The sequence below is a fragment of the Protopterus annectens genome, chromosome 10.part0, assembly GCF_019279795.1.
Source record: "Protopterus annectens isolate FY-2018-M chromosome 10.part0, PAN1.0, whole genome shotgun sequence".
In the NCBI taxonomy this organism is placed as follows: Eukaryota; Metazoa; Chordata; order Ceratodontiformes; family Protopteridae; genus Protopterus; species Protopterus annectens.
In genome coordinates this window covers 1,112,198,956-1,112,212,304 of record NC_056744.1, presented here as the reverse complement: position 1 = coordinate 1,112,212,304, position 13,349 = coordinate 1,112,198,956, and positions in this window count along the sequence as shown.

Sequence of the window (13,349 nt, the reverse complement as noted above, 5' to 3'; positions counted from 1 at the left end):
GCAGTTAGACTCCCACCCCCTTCCCTGTTCCTGTTGTAGTATTAATCTTGGTGGCTTGGAATTGCCCTCACCTGCTATAAATCTGTTTTTGGACACTCCTCCTGGGCCCATCTCATTTGCTCACTTAACTGAGTACAGTGAGAATATAATTTTGATTTCAGACACTCCTAATAGTCCCATCTCCTCTGCTGTGTACAGAGAGAGCACTTGGGAAGGACATCCCCTATAGTATCTTAATCTGCTCTGTCCCCTCCCTCTCCCTGAAAAATAAATAAATAAATAAAAAAAAACTTATTTACACTTTCTTGAGCTGCTCTTACACAACTGTCTTCTACCTTATTACCTTAATTTGCTGTTTATGCATGCTTTTAATTGTTCGAGTGCTCTTATTCTGGACTTGGTGCCTCCATTTTGATTTTTTTTGTCATTTTTAATGTATCTGCATTTATTTAAACTGCATTTGCCTTAATATTGCTACACACTCAAGTGTGCTAGCTTGTACTGCATTTAATGTGTTTTTGCTACTGTTTTAACTGGTTTTCTGCAAAAAACTAAAAGTTCTAAGCTTGTTTCCTGCCTTTCCTGCAACTAGTCTAGTCCAGATAAAGACTTGCTGTAACTAGTCTAGTCCAGATACAGATTTGCTGTATCCAGGACTGTTTTGTAAGTTTCCGAGCCCCCCAGACCATTCTGTGTGGAAGGGAAGCCTTCTAGATTATTAGTGGGAGTGTTAAGCACTAGGTAGCCTATCTAACACAAGAGGAGTAGTTTCTGGCCCAGAAATTGTAGTTTTTTGGCCATTTGGGCAGTTTTCCCATCCCTTTCCACTTTCTGGTTTAAAAGCCTGGGTTTGTGTTTGTTTAACCTCCATAGATCCAGCTTTGGCGTCCTGCAGACAACAAGAGCAACAGGAAGGAGAGATACTCTAAGCACCTTCATTTTTAATGTTTTCATAAGTTACTGCTCTCTGCCTTGTTTTTGTCATTTTTAATTTATCTGCTTTTATTTAAACTTTATTTGCTTTAATATTCCTACACACTCAAGTGTGCTAGCTTGTGTTGCATTTAAAGTGTTTTAACTGCTTTTCTGCAACAAATAAATAAACAAAAGTTCTAATCTTGTTTCCCACATTTCCTGTAACTAGTCCAGACCAGATACAGACTTGCTGTATCCAGGACTATTTTGTAAGTTTCTGAGACCCCAACCTTTCTGTGTTAGAGGCAAGCTCTCTAGCTTATCAGTGGGAGTGGTAAGCACTTGGTAGCCTATCAACCACAAGAGGAGTAGTTTCTGGCCCAGGAATTGTAGTTTATTGGCCATGTGGATAATTTTTCCATCCCTTTCAACTTTCTGGATTAAAAAAATGTGGTTTTGTATTTTCCAGCCTTGAGCAGTTTTTTTGATTTATTTCTGGATTAAAAGCCCATGTTTGTGCACCATGCAGCGGTGCTCAGCTGAGGTAAACAATTACCGGTGCCAGAAGGTTTGCTCTTCAATTTTCTCCTTAGAACGAGCTTGTTCTTTTACTTCTTTTACTTCAATTAGCATAATTGGCTAGCACTTTAACAGGCTTTTGTAGTATTTATTGTAGCACACTTAGGTGCTATCAGCACTAGCTGTTCCTATGCATTAACAGCACCAGTACTTATTAGTTATGACCACCCCTCCTGGTATGATTGTAGGGAAATTTCCTGTGCTTTCTCCTGCTAACCTGGTGCACTTGAGCATTCTGAGGCAGTGTGGCAGCTGTCTAATGTATACAGACAACCCTCTCCTCTTACCTCCCAGCAGTCATACCTGTGAGAGATGCACTTATACCACCAAAATGGAAGCAATGTGCCGTCCAACCAAGACTGGACTAGCTGGTCAAGAGGAGAAGGTCAACACCTGTAACTCACTACATAGAAAACACAGCCCTCCAAAACACCAACCATCACAACCCACACATAGAAACACAAACCATCCAACCATCTTCATGGAGGCTCTCAATAAAAATTTACCCAAACAACAGAGACCCCCGAGACAGAAATGCACTGGATCACCACAACACAACATCAACCCCAGAACACATAGCTCATAACCATAGTGTGCCCCTCAATAAAAGCTGTTAAGGCAAAGCACTTTGCTCAATGTTCTAATCATAGGAGACTCAATTGTGAGGCACACATATGTCCCACTCACTAGGCTGAACAAGGAGAAGGTGACAGTCATTTGTCTATCAGGTGCCAGGATCCACCACATAACATTTGCACTCAGGTCACTCCACAAAAAAGTACAAATATGACTCAGTCATTGTCCATGTGGGTGTGAATGACCAGAGATGTACCTCCCTGGACTACATAAAAAGAGATGTCATGAAACTCTCAGATTATGTAGCCCATGTAGGTATGACCCTAGCCCTGAGCAGTATTTTACTGTCACACAGAATGATACCACAGTATGAGCAGACAATGACTGACTTCAACAATTGGCTAAGTTTCTGATGTCACTCTAAAGGGATCCAGTATCTATCTACACGGGATGACATGATTGACAGACCTCAATGCTTTGCCAGAGACGGCCTGCATCTGTCACCCCTGGGATTCCAGGTACTGGCTAAGGCTCTTGCCAATCCTATAGTGCCTTTTTTAGGCAGTGTTCCAAAGATCAATATTCCACTGTAACAGCTACAAAGTTGAGGATTGCACTACATTTGGGAATGGTACATATACCCTGCCAGTACCATCGTCAATGACCACCAAGAACAAAAAAACTGATGTAAAAAACAAGAAAAATGGCTCAGGAAAAATGCCAGTGTCCACAAACAAGTATTTAATAAAATCAATGTCCTTAGTCAGAGCAGTGCTGACTTGCTTTACACCTTTTAAAGAGAAAGACAATATGCAAAAATCAAGAAAACCTAACAACAAGTAATTTGAGTTAAACACAGTGGTTCAATGTGTTTCATGCTTTGCATTCTAGTTGTTTTACACTCTACTTCTCAAAAGCAAGAAGTGTATATGTGTATAACTACAAACCAGGATGTTATGTCAACGAGCATTAACATATAAAAACATACAAATGCTAATGCTGAATGTGTTGTCAGTGCCTGTATGTGAAGTACTGAACAGGGCTACAGTTATGTCCCAGATGTATGATAAGTCTAAATATTAGAAGGGTGCCCATACATGTAACGCTATCGCACTACACCCCCCTCCAAAAAAAAAGCAATGTATTAAACCGTGTATACGGTGTGTATTTAATAACCTGTCCTGTCAGAACAGTGTTAGACACTTATTAAAACAATGTCATTAAATACTAAACAAACTACCTTAAAATGTACTAAAACAGAATAAGTAATAGACACCTATCTTCTGGTTGGTCAAATGCAAAATATGCGCATTGGAGGACTGTGTGCATTAAGTGCAAAATTGTACACCTAACGTAACCAATTCTTAAGTTTGAGTATGCAGGCGAGCAAATAACCTTCGTTCAATCCTGGTGGGTGACATGCATCCAAACGTAACTGCCATAAAAGTTCTATCTTTTCTAAATTTAGTGAACTGGAGCCACCTCTAAGCATAGTATGGATTAAATTGTCCTGATCTTGTATTTGCTCAATAACTTTAAATTTAAACGAGTGGTTGGGTTTTTCCATACAATGCTTTGCTAATGCATTCTCTTGTTTGTGTCAACTGATTGCATATGTGTGTGATTGTAGATCCTGTCATGAAGCCTTCTGTCGGTTTTCCCGACATAGAAGGCTGGGCATAGTTGACATAAAGCCAGGTAGACTACACCTTTTGAGTTACAGTTAAATTTGTTTCTCAAAACATAATTTCTATCTCTGATAACAAACTTGCTGCCTATGTCTATATACTTACAATAATTACACATCTCACAACGGAACATACCCGCTGTTCTGCATGTGTTGTTGTGTCGACCTTCTATGATGTTTTTTATACTTTTACCACACCTGTAAGTGACAACCGGTGATGGTCCTAACTTTTGGGGGATGTCTCTATCAGTTGTGAGCAAGTGCCAGTTTCTTTTCAATATGTCCACCACTTCTCTTGCTCTTATACTGAAAGTGAAAACAAACCTAATGTTTCCATTGGTTGTTTGTGTTGAACTTCTACTCTCAAGTGTGTTATAGTTAGAGGTGTTTGTGTGGTTAGTCTGTTCAGCGACAGTTGTGTCAAGATCTAGGTTTGACTCCCTTGGTACTAGTAGAATGTCCTTGTTCAAAATTGGTTTGTATATTCCTTTTTCTCTTTTAACTTGGACTTCCATTATTATGTTGTTGATTAATTCAGTGGGGTAACCCCTGTGTGAAAACATATCATACAGGTTTTCACATTCCACTAAAAAATCATTTTGCATGGTGGTCATTTTTGCAGCCCGTACAACTTGTCCTTTAATAACGGACTTTTTCTGGTGCAAAGGATGGGAACTGTTGAAATGCAAGAGTGAGTTAGAGTATGTACTCTTTCTATAAATTTAGCTGTATAGTGTTGACCCAATATGTTTTTTGATAAGAGTACATCAAGATAACTAATACTCAACTCTTGGTAAACACTGGTGAATTTTAAAAAATCAGTAGTGTTGTTAAAATATTCAACCAGTTCTTTTGCTAAAGTGCTGCCACCTGAAATTATAATGAAAATATCGTCCAAGTACCAGGTATAAAAGGAAATACTGTTCTTCAAATTTGTGTTTTCAAGAACAAATTTATGTTCCCAATGGGCCATAACTAAGTTGGCAAAACTGCCTCCACATGGGGAGCCCATAGCTACCCCAATTTTTTGTAAGTAAATGTTGTTGTTAAAAGCAAAGAAATTGTATTCCAAAACTATACCCAAAAGTTGTTCAATCAATCTTTGCTCAGAGTCACTTGCTCCTCTTAAACTGATGAATTCAACTACCCACTCGATGCCTGTGTCGTGGGGAATAGACATGTAAAGATCACAAACATCAATAGTTAAAAAATTACTTTCATCATTATATTCAAGGGTGTTGATTTGTTCGAGGAATGACCATGAATCTTTGCAAATTTGTTTTTCTTTACTTACGTACAATTTCAGTATGGAGTCAATCACCTTAGCACAGGGGTATGTGATAGATTGACAAGCGTCTACCAGTGCTCTCATAGGGGGGTCATTGAGGTCTTTGTAAATTTTGGGCAACCCAAATAAGGAGGGTAGTCGGGGTGACGGCAAGTTTAAATAATTGTTGATATGTATATCAGTCAGTGAATCAATAAATAAGTCATTAATAAACATTTTTATTCTATTTTGTGCTATGTTTAACTCACTTAAACTCACTTCTTGGTAAGCCTCACCTTTAAGAAGTTTTGTCATTTTATCAATATATTGACTCCCTTCTATTACTACTAACCCGCCACCTTTATCTGGTTTCATTATACAGATGGGTAGGTTTTTAAATAGTATTAACTTCAATTTGTCCTCTGTGGAAACGTTATGATGGTCAGTAGAACAAACATTCTTACTAAATAATTTCTTTATTTCTATTTCACACATATGGTCAAAAAGGTGAATAAGTGGATGTGTAGGTGGATTTTAGGTGCTTGCTAACCTAAAGGCATACCTATCAGGTGTCCGATCACCTAGTAAAGCTGTTAGATTGAGCTTTCTAATGTAAAGTTTAAAATCTAGTAGGGTTTTAACCACATCACCCTTGTTAGATGGAACAAAGTTAAGTCTATTTGCAAGTAATTCAACCAAACTGTTGTCCATAGTAAACTCGGTGTAGTTGTAAATGTTAAAGTCTCCTTTTGCATTGGTAACAAGTTTGTAGTTAGTGGTAGTATTGTCCAGTTTGTCTACCTCAACATCAGGGAGGTACCCCATTACCTCCTCCTGTTGCTCGCAGCTGGAGTGCTGTAGAATTTCCTATGATTCGCAACCTGCCTGTTGCGACTCCTCGCTGTCCACCCTTGAAAGTTTTTTGACTGATAGTTACTAGAAGCACCCTCTGTTTCAATGTTCTCAGACCTGTCCTGTTCATCATGGATGCAACATGGCTTGTCCCTGGTCTTGGTGGTGTCAAAACATTGTTGTCCATATCAGGGTCATTGGTACCATAATCAGGTAGAGTGTCATTGGTGTTACTCATAAAGTTGTTACAGGACTGGGAGGGAGGTGGTTTCGGGTAGGCTGTACCCTCCTCATAGTCCTTTCTTCTTCTGAGTTTTCTAAGTTTGGCTTCTTTCATTTATCAATTTGTTGGGAAATACTGGTAAAAATTTGTTGGTAATCATATTGGTATCTGTCAAACATGTGTCCTTTTTAATGTCCTTTTCCAATACATTTACTTCCTCAGTGAGGTGTTTAATTTGTATTGAATAGTGTTTGCACATAATCTTTAGCAATTCTAAACCTTGAGTGTTGAACAACTGAATAATGTCTTTAAAAAACTCAGAACCTGGGATTCAAAGATGGCTGCCATTCTGTGAACACTGCTGAACTGCAGCTCTCCATTTAACCTGAGGAAATCAAAACCCTGAGTGGATACTACAAAGTTTTCAACATCAAAACTTCGATAAACTTACTCTAACTTCACTTATTTATCCTGGATTGAGAAGAAAAAACGGAAAAAAGGAATATATTTCATTGGATTACAACAGATTAGCTAGCTCTGCAGAGAGGAATACACAAAGGAACCGTGTGCTTTTTATATTGCAACTTTTTATGTTCCAATAAGATGTCAAAAGAAGACAAAAGCATGGATATAACTACGACTAAAACAAAATTATCGGAATTGCAATCACCAGAAAAAGATGTGACTACTAAACGACAAAAAATTACTAAAGCACAGGAACAACAGAAACTAGGGACTAAAACTAAAGCTGATCAAGTTTTAAATATGGAGGATATCAAAACTGCACTTCTGCCTATACAAGAAGCTTTAAAAGAACTGACTTGTCAAATACAATCATTTGGAATTTCATGTACTCAGTTGCTGGAAAAAATGGATGACGGAGGCACGGATTTCTGATACTGAGGACAAATTAGTTTTACTGGAAAAAAAAACTAATCTGCATGATGTGGATATACAGGCTATACAAAGTAAGCTTACAGACCTAGAAGCAAGATCCAGGAGAAACAATATCATTGTCAGAGGGATTCCTGAATCCATTCAGTATAATGAACTGATTCCATCCATACTACAAATATTTGCAGTGCTTTTAAATGATTCTGATACTGTGAAACAAATCATTGTGGAAAGAGCACACAGAGCTTTGAGAGAGGTACAAGCATCTAATTTTCCTAGACCTGTGGATGTTAAACTGCTTAATTATCAAGATGTAAGTAGAATACTTATTACTGCAAAACAAGGTGGAGGCTATATTATGTGGAAAAACAATAAAATATCTCTGACACAGGATCTACCTATACAGATCAGACAGGCTAGACAGTCTCTGTCTCCTTACTGCAAATTTCTTATTGACAAACAAAAGAAGTTTCAAATGAAATATCCTAATATGCTTATATTCACAGTGGACGGGGCTAAACATTCTGTTTCCACCAAAAATGAGGCAAGAAATCTGTTTCTTAAAATTTTCAAGGCTTTACCTGCATCAGAGACTTGAATTGAACTTTTGCTGGGACTGGCATGCTGCTATGTTTACTGTGCTTCGAGGACTGGGTAATCTTTTGTTTGCATTTGTGAAGCTTAGGCCTATTCCTGAGCAATAAAACTGTTTGCTTTTCCTTATCTTGATCTCCTCCACTTGTTTCCTGACATTTTATGGCTTCTACGAACTGTTTTCAATGAGGAGGAAGACAGGAAGTGCTTAAAATGCTGTTGAGGGTGTCGATTTCATTGTGGCACTTCCGGGAGTCCATCTGCAAAAGTGGTCCCCTGTCGCGAGCATTTTACAAGACTTCCTGGTTTGGAAAACCGAAGAGAACTGTTTTAAACACTCTCTTGCTTATTTAACATAACACTGTTCTATAGTAATGTAAGCACATAGGAACTTGTTAGGAACTTCATTTATTAACTTTCAGTCAACATTTTGTAGTTATATTATTTAGAGAGGGTGCAGGGATTACCAATGTTTATTTAACCTGTCAGCATAGTTTTTAATGTTTTGTGTTATTTTCATTATTTTATTTAGTTAGAAACTTGCTTTATTATGAAACTAGTATAAGGTGAATGTATAACAAAGGATATTAATAAATTTGCTGTCTATTTGCTTTAATACAGGGTTATATATTAGTATGTATTTTTTTTTCTCTCTTTTAATGCATGTGGTTTATGTATAGATAGCTAATCCAACTGAAAGTGCATTATTATAGTGAAAGTGCATTATTATAACCTACTGAAAATGCATTATTTTTTTTTACTTTATTCTTTTTACATGTACTACTGTTACATTTTTAATTAAATTTGTTTGAATAGTAATTAACCAAAGAGATGTAGTTTATGGCAGTGTTTGTTAGGGAATGTTTAGTTTAGGCTTTGTCGTAGTGAAGTTAGGTTTTATAGGTCTTAATTGTGATACATGTGTGAACTTTTACATTGTGGTGTTTTTATATCTGTTTCTTTTAAACCCTTTGTCATTTTATATTATACAGGACCTATTCATCTCCTGGTCTGGGGTTAGAGTGGGTATGCACTGGTTGAGGACGGGATATAAGGATTGCTTCCAGATTATGTATGGTTTTGAATTTACTGTTTTTTGCTTTTTCCATGCTCTCTCTCCAAAACTTTCATCTTACAGTGAATCTTTGAAATGTGGGAAGTAGATTCATGGAACATTAAACAGGAAACTGGTGTTACATGTATTGTTGCAGGCTAAGGCATGGTTTATCCTACTCCAAGAAACGCATTTAATGAATAATCAATGGGGTGATGTTAAAAAAAGAAATGGATTAGAGAAGTAGTAGTATCTGAAGGTAAGTCAAATAGTGCTGGGGTAGCCATAATTATTAAAGATCAATACAAGGAAAAGATATTAGATTCTAATACAGATAAAAATGGACGGTGGTGCTATGTTATTCTTTCGTCTACCTTATTTGATAAACCTATTTTACTTTTAAATATATATGCTCCCTGTAATGACCAACAACTATTTATAGCATCACTATATTCAATTTTAACACAATTTGATAGATATTATGTAATTGTTGGAGGTGATTGGAATACCTACCAGAATCCGAAGTTGGATAGATCTTGTCCACAAAAAGCATTTAACAAGCATGCTCTATTAGCACTGAATGATCTTAAAGAAGACTTTCAATTATATGATCCATTTCATTATCTGAATAACGATAATAGTACAAACAATTTTACCTTTTATTCCCCATGTCATAAAATGTGGTCCAGAATTGATTTCTTCCTGATTTCAAGAGTATTGATCAATCTAGAACCTACAGTTATGGTACATGCCCATTATATATCAGACCATTCAAAAATTTTGTTGAGTTTTACTAAGGGGGTAAAAGATACTTTGAGACAAAGAGGTTATAATTGGTCTCAATCCAAATCTATTGAATAAGGAGGATATAATACTGGAAATTACAAAGTACCTGAAAAGACTTATTGACTGGTTTAGGGAAACAACAATTTGCCCCAGATATTGAATGGGCAACAGTTAAAGCTCAAATAAGAGGGACACTTTTGCAAAAAGCATCTTATTATAAAAAGATATTAAACAAAGATATTCAAACTTTAGAAATAAAAATTAAATTACTTGATCAAGAACTGATTAGAGATTTTAATGAGCAAACAAAGAAGGAACTGATTAAATGTCAAAAAGATCTCTTTTTACTTCAGAATAGTAGATTAACATTTCAAGAGTACAAGACATTAGTGAGGTATGCCAGTCATGTTCAAACACCATCGAGAGCGTTAGCTAGGATCATTAATCAAACAAAATGAATCGTGCAGATTTCGGAAATACAATTTAATAATAAAATATATTCTAACACTGAGGAGGTTCTTAATATCTTTGAGAAAATATACACTAATATTTATGCTGGACAAAAGGATATGACCCCTAACAGGAATTATGAACAATTTCTATAGTCAATTAAGTTTCCAACAATAGGAGAGGACATTCAAAATGACTTGGTTAAACCGATATCTGAAGAAGAAATAGTATATGTAATTCAGCATATGAAATCACATAAATCACCAGGTCCTGATGGCTTGACAGTGGAATTTTATAAAAAATTTGCAGATATTTTCGGTAAGATACTTTCAGTTGTGTTTAACTACAAAATTAGGAATAAAATTAATAATCCACACCTTAACGCCTCAAAAACTATTTTTATACATAAAGCCAATTCAGATCCTCAAAATCCGGATAATTATAGACCGATATAATTAATAAATGTAGACATGAAAATTCTAACCTCTATTATAGCATCTAGACTGAAGAGAATCATGACTCATATAATTTCTAAAGAACAGACTGGTTTTATGGCAGGTAGACAAACCAGTGATAATACACTCACACTACACACTATGTTAGAGCATGCTAAGCAAAATCATTTAAATATTTATGCCCTTATAATTGATGCCCAGAAAGCCTTTGATAGGGTTGATACAAATTTCTTGTTTGATCTTTTACCATATTTTAATATATCACATGAGTTTGTCCAAATGTTACAAATATTATATAGTAATCCCAATGCTACATTGTATATTAATAAAAACTTCTCTAAAAGAATACAGATTAAGACTGGAACACACCAGGGTTGCCCTTTGCCCCCTTTATTATTTAATATCTATCTTGAACCATTGTTTTTATATATTAAACAAAATGCTTATCATAATGTCCCAATAATTTATGGAACTAAAATATTAATGGCAGCTTTTGCTGCTGATCTTAGCATTTATTGTGCATCTCCATTATCAGATACTGAAAAATTATTGAAGGCTGTTAATGAGTTCTCAAAAGTGTCTAATTATAAAATTAACTTGAAAAAAATATCTTCCCTTTAAAGACACCTAAACTCTTTTCATTATTGCCATTAGTGAGACAGGTATCATTTAAAGAAAATATTAAATATCTAGGTATTGAGTTCTCTACTGATAATAAAGACTTTTATAATAATAATATTAAAGCAATCTGGGAACAAATAATTTCTGATTTTGGGAGATGGAAAAATTTACGACTGCCAATATTAGCAAAAGTTTCAATTATCAAAATGAACATATTACCACGATTACTGTATATTTTAGGTCAGCCAATTTATTACTTTCAAAGTCATTTTTTAAACAGATTCATAAAGAATTGGCTAAATTCATTTGGGAACCAAAGAAAACCAGGATATCTTATGATAAATTAATGACCCCAAAAAATAGAGGAGGACTGGAATTACCTAATTTTGAAATGTATTATTTAATTGTAAATTCTAATAGAATTTTAAGAATTGCCAATTATGATATAAATAATACTAAGTGGACACCACCTTGGGTAGTTCTGAATTATAAATATATTCTAAAGTAAAATATCAATCCTAAAGCAATACTATTTTTAGGTAAGGATACATTGAAATTCTATGGGATTATTGAACACATCTAAACGAACATACTCTCTTTACATAATTTATTTCATTTATTAGATTTGGTTCAACATATGATGGTTTTTCAACCCTTTCATAAGAATCCTAATTTAAAATTGAATAATCAACTAATTGATCTCAACAAGTTTCCATTGATAGTTAATCTAACTTTGATTGATATATATAAACATCTTGACAGTTCGGCCAACCAAATAAGACAAGAACTTAACTTACCTAAAAATTATCTGGTTATTCTGAGGCAAATTAGAGAACTCACTATAAGCTATTTTAAAAGTTTTAAACCGGAAGAAGAGGCTATAAATATATGCTCTTTGTTGTGGCAAGCTCTCCAACAGGATCTTAAATATATCACGGCAGCAAATCAATTAATTAAAGAATTTCAATTTCATGATAAAATTTTGTTATCAAACTACTGGGAAGAGAAAATCTTACTGACAGATAGAAGTAATATGTTAAAAGCAATTGACTTGACCATCAAATCTACTTCTCTTCAAAAATTAATATATACCCAGTTGATGATTTGGAACAATGCATATTATACACGTCTTACCCTGCATAAATTTAATCCCAAAATTTCACCAAGTTGTCCATACTGTAAGAATCAACCAGCTGATCTTCTTCATATGTTCTGGAGTTGTAAATGTATTTTCAAACTTTGGAATTCCCTTAAGATCCAACTTCAAAAGGTGGGTTACCAGAGTACAACGTTATCATGGAAATTTATGATTCTGCATATTCCCCCGAGAGAGATCCCTAAATCACAAATTATTATATATATTAATATTTTTCTATTAATGAAGCTTTATATAGCTTCAAATTGGTTAGACCCATCTAAAACTTCATGGCAGAACTTTAGAGTTCTAGCGACAAAACATATATTGGCTCATAAATTACTATCAAACCCACAAAATAAAAATGTTAATAATCCAAAAATTTGGGAACAGATTTTTAATATTATACTAGCATAGTATTTTCAACTTGGAAATATTAATAATTATTTATGTGTGTGGAGAGAATTTAGTAATCAACTGTCTATTACTTGCATTTATTCTTATGCTTTTTTACATTTAACTGTATTACATGGAAGCATTCTTGTAAATATTGTATATAGAGTGTGGTTATTAGTGATATTAGTTAATGCTTGATTTGTGAATATGTTATTTTTGTTCTTATTTGTGTTTGAAAATAATATAACAATAAAGATTTATTATGGAAAAAAAAAACTCAGAACCTGGTTCTAGACCTGTGGGGTATTGCCAAGTGTGGAGGCCTTTAGGGACAATGTTCTCTTTTATACAGGTTTCAAACTATTGCAATACAAGTTGCAGTTTTTTTTTTTAATTTTAAGTAGCTTAGTGTCAAAAAGTTTAAGTTTAAAGGAAATACTCACATTACTTCCAGCCGGGTTTCCTGCAGTTGCATTTCGGCTCTGAGAGTTTAAACTAAACTTGGTTGCTCATTCAACCAAGTAGTTAGATCATAGGACCCAATAAGCCCTGAAGTAATGGTGCTTTCTGTAGTAATATCCCGGTTATTGTTGTTGTCCATGTTGTTGTAAGCAGTCACTTTGTGGTTTCCATTTTCATTCACTGGAACTTGATTGATTAGAAAATTTGATGAGTTGGTTCCATTTGATCCCTCTGGAGTGCTGGATAAAACCCTTTGTGTGTGTGTGGCACTTGGTTGAGATAAACACTCAACTCTGGCTGTTAGGTTCTCCAAACATTGATGCATTGCCTCCAGCAATAATGTTAAGTGCCTCTTCCATCTATTTCTGAACCTGAGAGGTTAAGAACGTTGTCACTATTTCCC